The sequence below is a fragment of the Tamandua tetradactyla genome, chromosome 19 (assembly GCF_023851605.1).
Source record: "Tamandua tetradactyla isolate mTamTet1 chromosome 19, mTamTet1.pri, whole genome shotgun sequence".
NCBI lineage: Eukaryota > Metazoa > Chordata > Mammalia > Pilosa > Myrmecophagidae > Tamandua > Tamandua tetradactyla.
The window spans coordinates 55,311,940-55,317,758 of record NC_135345.1 but is presented as its reverse complement, the minus strand read 5'-3'; the positions used below and the strand labels follow the sequence as shown (position 1 = coordinate 55,317,758).

General features: G+C 40.6%; 1 long non-coding RNA gene across 1 annotated transcript; it reads right to left on the bottom strand.

Annotated features, from left to right (window-relative positions):
* Positions 1-333: 333 nt before the first annotated feature.
* LOC143663626 (uncharacterized) lies at positions 334-2,723 on the bottom strand. Its single transcript, XR_013166083.1, has 2 exons — positions 2,440-2,723; positions 334-459 (listed from the first exon to the last, which is right to left on the bottom strand). It is a non-coding gene; the product is annotated as an uncharacterized LOC143663626 (long non-coding RNA).
* Positions 2,724-5,819: the final 3,096 nt, after the last annotated feature.

Genomic DNA, 5,819 nt, shown 5'->3' with positions numbered 1-5,819 from the left:
ATTTTATTAGGGTGACGAATGGATAACTATGTCATGAAAGACATGAGAAAGAGAAGAATTCCATCATGCATATGCTTTAGTTTGGGGGTTTTAGTGATGCTAAGATAGTTCAGAATTATATGTAGATTCTACTCATGTAATTCAACTTTTATTGTAGAAGGAACAGCTATTTACATTAAATGAGTATGTAAGAAAAGATTTTTTCAACAGATATTGTGATGGTGATATTCTCTTTAGATACCTCTAGGGAACTATCTGTTATTTTATACTCTGAGAAAATCCAGTTAAATGTTTCCAAAGGGAATAGTTTGTATCTATTAAATGTCTCCAATGCACTGTTGATTATTTATTTATTCAACAAATATTTATGGTTCAGGCAGTATTCCAGGAGCTGGAGATATGGTAAAGATGGGCAAAGTCCTTGTTCTTCTGAAGTTTACATTCCAAGGGAGAAACAGGCTATAAGAAAATAAACAATAGAATAATATAATTTTAGGTACCAATGAAAAACAAGAAACCAGGGTAAGAGGCTAGAGACTGGTGAAGTAGGAGGAGGTCTATTGTAGAAAGGATGTGCAGGGAAGACCTCTCTAAGGAGGTGACATTTGAACACATACCTGAAAAGGATGAATAGGGAAGCCATGTCAGAATCTGGGGGAAGAGTGCTACAGACAGAAAGACCTTCTAGATTGTGAACTTCATGACAGCAGAAATCTTGTTTTACTCACTGTTGTATCTCCAGATAAAGTGTCTGATATATCCTAGGCATTTAATACCTCCTTGTTGAATTTTTGCTGGTAAAAAGACTTTGTTGTATGAACCATCAAAAGTGCAACAGGCAGTGTTACTAGAACTGGGCAAGCAAGGAGAAGAGTTGTGTTGAACCATGCAAGGTTATTTTTCCTGGCATAATTGCTAATGGAGCCCTTTTGAATGTCAAAAGGACTTGGTTTGGTTGTGTATATTGCATGGTCACCTTCTTTCTAGACTATGGTGAAGAGTGTGGATTTAATTGTGATAGGGAGTCAGTAGAAGATTTTGAGTAAAGGAGCAGTATTACTTCCTCGCTAAAAAAGGGTCTTTTGGGAGGTGAATAGAGTCTGGGGTTGGAGGGTTGACAATCATGGAAGCAAGGACAGCTGGGAGACTCAGGAGGCAGTTGCAGCAGTCCAGGTGAGAGAGAATGACTTGGGCTAGGCTGAGAGCTGTGGGGAAATTGGGAATGTATTTTAAAGGAAAAGCTAGAAGTCTTGCTGAGTGCTTGAATGTAGGGGTGATAGGAAGAGAGAAATCGAAGATGACTCCTAGAATTTGCAGCAGGGTGAATGAAGGAGTCATTTACTGAGTTGGAGACATCATAGGAGGTGCAATTACTGGGAGAAGAGAGAATTCAAGAGTTCTATTTGGACTGGTTAAGTTTGAGATCCCCAGTGTGGAGATCTGTCAGAGATATCGAGAAGTAAGTTGGACACATAAGACTGGAGGTCCAGTGAAGTTCTGGGCTATGTATATTTAGGAGACATCAGTGTATAAATAATTTCTAAAGCCATGGGAACTGTTACCTTTGATTTTGAGATTTAGCATTGAAACTAATATTGAATTTACAAAAGGAAGGATGGGAGGAGAGCAGGAAGGAAGCCAGGTTGGGAGTGACCCTTGTCAAGGCATCCTGCTGGGCCAGTCTGTCTGGCCAGACTGTCCTGAAGGGTGTTTCTCAAAAAGGGTGGTCGGAAGCCTTTCCAATACAAGGCCGGCTTCTTGGAAGCAATGAAGAGAGGCTTGCTGAAGAAATAGCAGAAGAGGAACATTCCAGGTAGATCCATGCATCAAAGAATCTGGCCAGGAGGGGAGTAAGGGGACCAGGCAGCCAAAGACAACCGGAAAGGTTGGAGATCCTAGACCGGCAAAGTTTAGGATGTAAGGCTCAGAAGCAGAGTGAGTCCTGCATGGTGATAGACACGTGTGTAATGTTCAGCTATGGGGACCCGGCAGAGGGTGGCGAGGGTTACAGGAAAGGCCCCTCTCGACCAAGTCCTCCAGTGCTGTGCAGTGGGGGCATTCCTTATTGCAGCTATTGGCAGTCCACACTGGTTCAAAGGGGCTGAAACTAGACACATACATTGGGGCTGAAGGGTCTATGTTGAAATGTCTCACAGTGAATTTAAAATGTTAAGAAACAGTAGTTCATAGTTATGAGAATTCAAGTCCCAGTGAATTATAAAGGTGTGCATTGAAACACATCCCTAAATGATCTGAAAATCCTATAGAGGCTCCCTGCAATATATTGGAACAATTGTCTGATTTAAAGAAACTTACAGCCAAACTCGGTACGTTTTTATTTTTCTATCAACAAAACCATGCCTGGATATTACCCTCAAAACTCTTTTTCTCTGTATCAATGTCGTTCCAGAAACAGAGGGTTTTTAAAAAGTTTCTTACCTCAGATCCCTATATTCTAGGCAGCGTTGTAATAATTTATTTTAATTATTCACGTCTGCTGGTGTTAAAGGACCAGGAAGTGCTCCGGGGGTCGCCATGGAAACCAGCGCAAGCGCCGTCAGGTTTTATCAGTCTTCTCTGCGTACAATGCTCTTGCTGATTTGAGTATTAAAGGTTAGAGACCCAGGCAGTAGCTGGGATGAGCTCCAAATATAACCCATAATGATCCCGAGCGTCTCGAAATGTCACACCGGGAAGCAACGGGACGGGCTTTCCATCCAGCGCGGATGCGCGCGCACAGGGGGAACGGCGCCTGCTCCCGCCCCCATTTCCTCCTGCTCGTTTGGAGGTGGAGGGGAATAATTTATCTTGTCCCTGCCTGGATCCTCCTTGTCTACCTTTTCAGAGCAGTATGGGATAGTGATTACAAGAACGGCTGCAGCCCTATTGTGAGAGCATTTCCCTTATCCTGTGTACAGCGAGCAAAAGCCCAGTGCCCGGGACAGAAACCCGGGCGTGTGCTACAGTGGGGAATGGAAACATGCTTTTTAAGTACATGGAAAGGAGCAGACATTCATTTACCCAATTTTTACAGGAAATACTTTGTCTCAAGTGAGCTTTTAAAAAATATATTGCAAAACTTTACTCACGATGTTAATAATTACCCCATATGCCACTTCTATCTAGCACAAAGCACCTCAACCCCCTTCACCTACTCTTGTATTCCTGCTGGATGTTAGAATTGTCTGAGGGTGGCTCCGGATTGCTCTTGTTCCCTGCCTAGTACCCATGACTCAACATAGGGCCCGGCCCACCTAGCCGCTCAACAAATATTTGTTGATTAAATGAATGAATAACACTTGGTTGGCTATTTCGCTCTTAAAGGGCTTGTTGATGCAGTGTAGTTCCCAGATTTCTGGATTTCTCAGACCATTAACATTAAAAAAAATATTTCTCTGGGCCTACATACTGATGCTAACTTGTTATGTTTTAAATGAAGAATGACAACACAGAACAAAACAGCAGGCTAACACCTCTATGATGACTATCTTATGGAAGAAAGGCTTTTTTTTTTGGCTTGGGCAGGGATGAGGAAATTGAACCCTGCTCTCGGGCATGGCAGGCGAAAACTCTGCCTGCTGAGCCACCATGGCCTGCCCTGGAAGAAAGGCTTTAAAAAAAAATTTTTTTTAAAGGATCTTTCACCATAGATAGGTAGGAAACATCTAATCTAAGAATAAAAGTAAGTTCTTTAAATTCAATATATAGATCGCTTTTTTTGAAAACTGCCACAATGTCCTCATCTTCCCCTTTTTATCGCAACCAGTGAAAACATTGTCATGGCTCAGAAATAGTTCTTAGATCAGTGTTTAGAAATCAGATATCTAATTGGCCTTTTCAATTCTCTGCCTATTGTCTTGTATTAATTCACTTATAGTTTGCAACATTAAAAAGTTTCCTTTCCTTTCATATACAATAAATCAGATCGACTGTTCCCACAGAGTTTACCTGTTAGCCTAAAATATTTTGTTGTAGTGATTTCCTTTTTTCTTCTTTGCCTTGTGCTATGTAAGTCTTGCTATTTAATGAGAATTGCTTTAAGAGGTTAGGACTTTCCTTATCTTTGTCATCCTTGAAAACTTATTGATGGTGGCTGGTATTCTCAAAATTCCTTTTATTCAAGTAGCTTAACATGCTTTGCATAGTATCCCCTAATCCTTTAATACAGCATTTTCTACTTAGCCCTGTGGGAGGCAAGCATTCTGTAACAAGGCCCAGCCTTGGTGATTTGGGTGTTTTAGTTTTTCTGACAACTTGTTCCCAAATTCCAAGCTTTTCCTTCGAGTCTATTAAATTGAATGATGAGCCCAGGTTGCTTGGGGGTCTCTTGAATATAGTTTGGTTTTAGCATCCAGAGGCTATTACTGCTAAATTTTACATACGATGCCAATAATTACCCCATATGCAACTACAAGCACAATGGACTTGCTTAGCTGGCAGGGCCTGGGAGAATTTGTCCTTCTAATGGTATTTTTGCAAGAGGATACTACTTAACAAAAAAAAAACCAAAACCAAAACCAAAAAAAAACCACAAGCCAAAAACCAAAACATTTACTATTACTATAAGATAAAATTATGATTTATTGTAGTGAAAGGATATCATGAAAGGTATTATTCCTTCTTTATACAATCAATTTCATGATAGGTGCATTCAATGCTTTTTCTTTTTCTTTTTCCTGGAAAAGAGTGAAACTTCCGGACTAGCCGGCTCCAATGTCAAAAGAAAGCAAACTGTGCTAAGAGCACCATCTAGTGTTTAACTTTGAGGTTACAGCTAAACCACAGGAGACCACTAATTTTAAGCTTTTCTCCTCTTAATGATGTCGGTTTTGCTGTGTGTTCTGCAGTGTCCATTGTTTATTTTTACCATTGCTTTGAAACCGGATTTGTCCATGGTCTGGGATTTTGATGACTAATATTTTGTATGCTTTTATTTGCCCACTTGAGTGCATGAGCACATTATTTGTTTTATTGGTTTTTAAGTGAGGATTGGTTTTAAAATGCAGGTTGAAGCCTTCTTAAGGTTGATTCTTCAGGTCTCAGATTTCACCACTTACAAGAAGCTTTCCACGATCTTTCCCTTCTCTCTGCCAGATGGTGGTTGCCCTATCTGTGCATTTTAAAAGATTCTGTGCATATGTATCATAGCTCTTATCACTCTGGACTGTAATTGTCTGTTCACTTTTCCCCCCTCAATAGGGTATATGATTCCTGTTGGCAATTGTATTAACTAGAGTTCTCTAGAGAAACAGAATCAGCAGGAAATATCTGTAGATATAAAATTTATAGAAGTGTCTCACGTAACCGTGGGAACATAGAGTCCAAAATCTATAGAGCAACTGTGAAGCTGAAGACTCCAACGAAGGTCTGGAAAAACTCCACAGGAGAGGCTTGCCTGCTAAAGCAGGAAAAAGACCATCTCTTCTGAACCCTCCTTAAAAGCCTTCTACAGTGATTAGATGAAGCATCAGTCATTGCAGAAGATGCCTCCCCCCCCCCCCCCCCGCTGATTACGAATGCAATCAGCTGTGGGTGCAGCCAACGTGATCATGATTTAATTCTATGATATGTTGTCATAGCAACAGACAGGCCAGCACTTGCCCAAACAACAAACAGGTACCACCACTTGGCCAAGTTGACACATGAACCTGACTATGACAGCAAGAATTAGCTCTCAGGATGTGTATGAAAATCCAAACCTAGCTCATACAGGTGCTTGACAAATATTTGTTGAATGAAATGAATGAATGAATATACAAGTGAAAAAGTTTTCCAAATAAAATTAAAGGACAAGGCTAATATTTTCACCTTCTAACTCC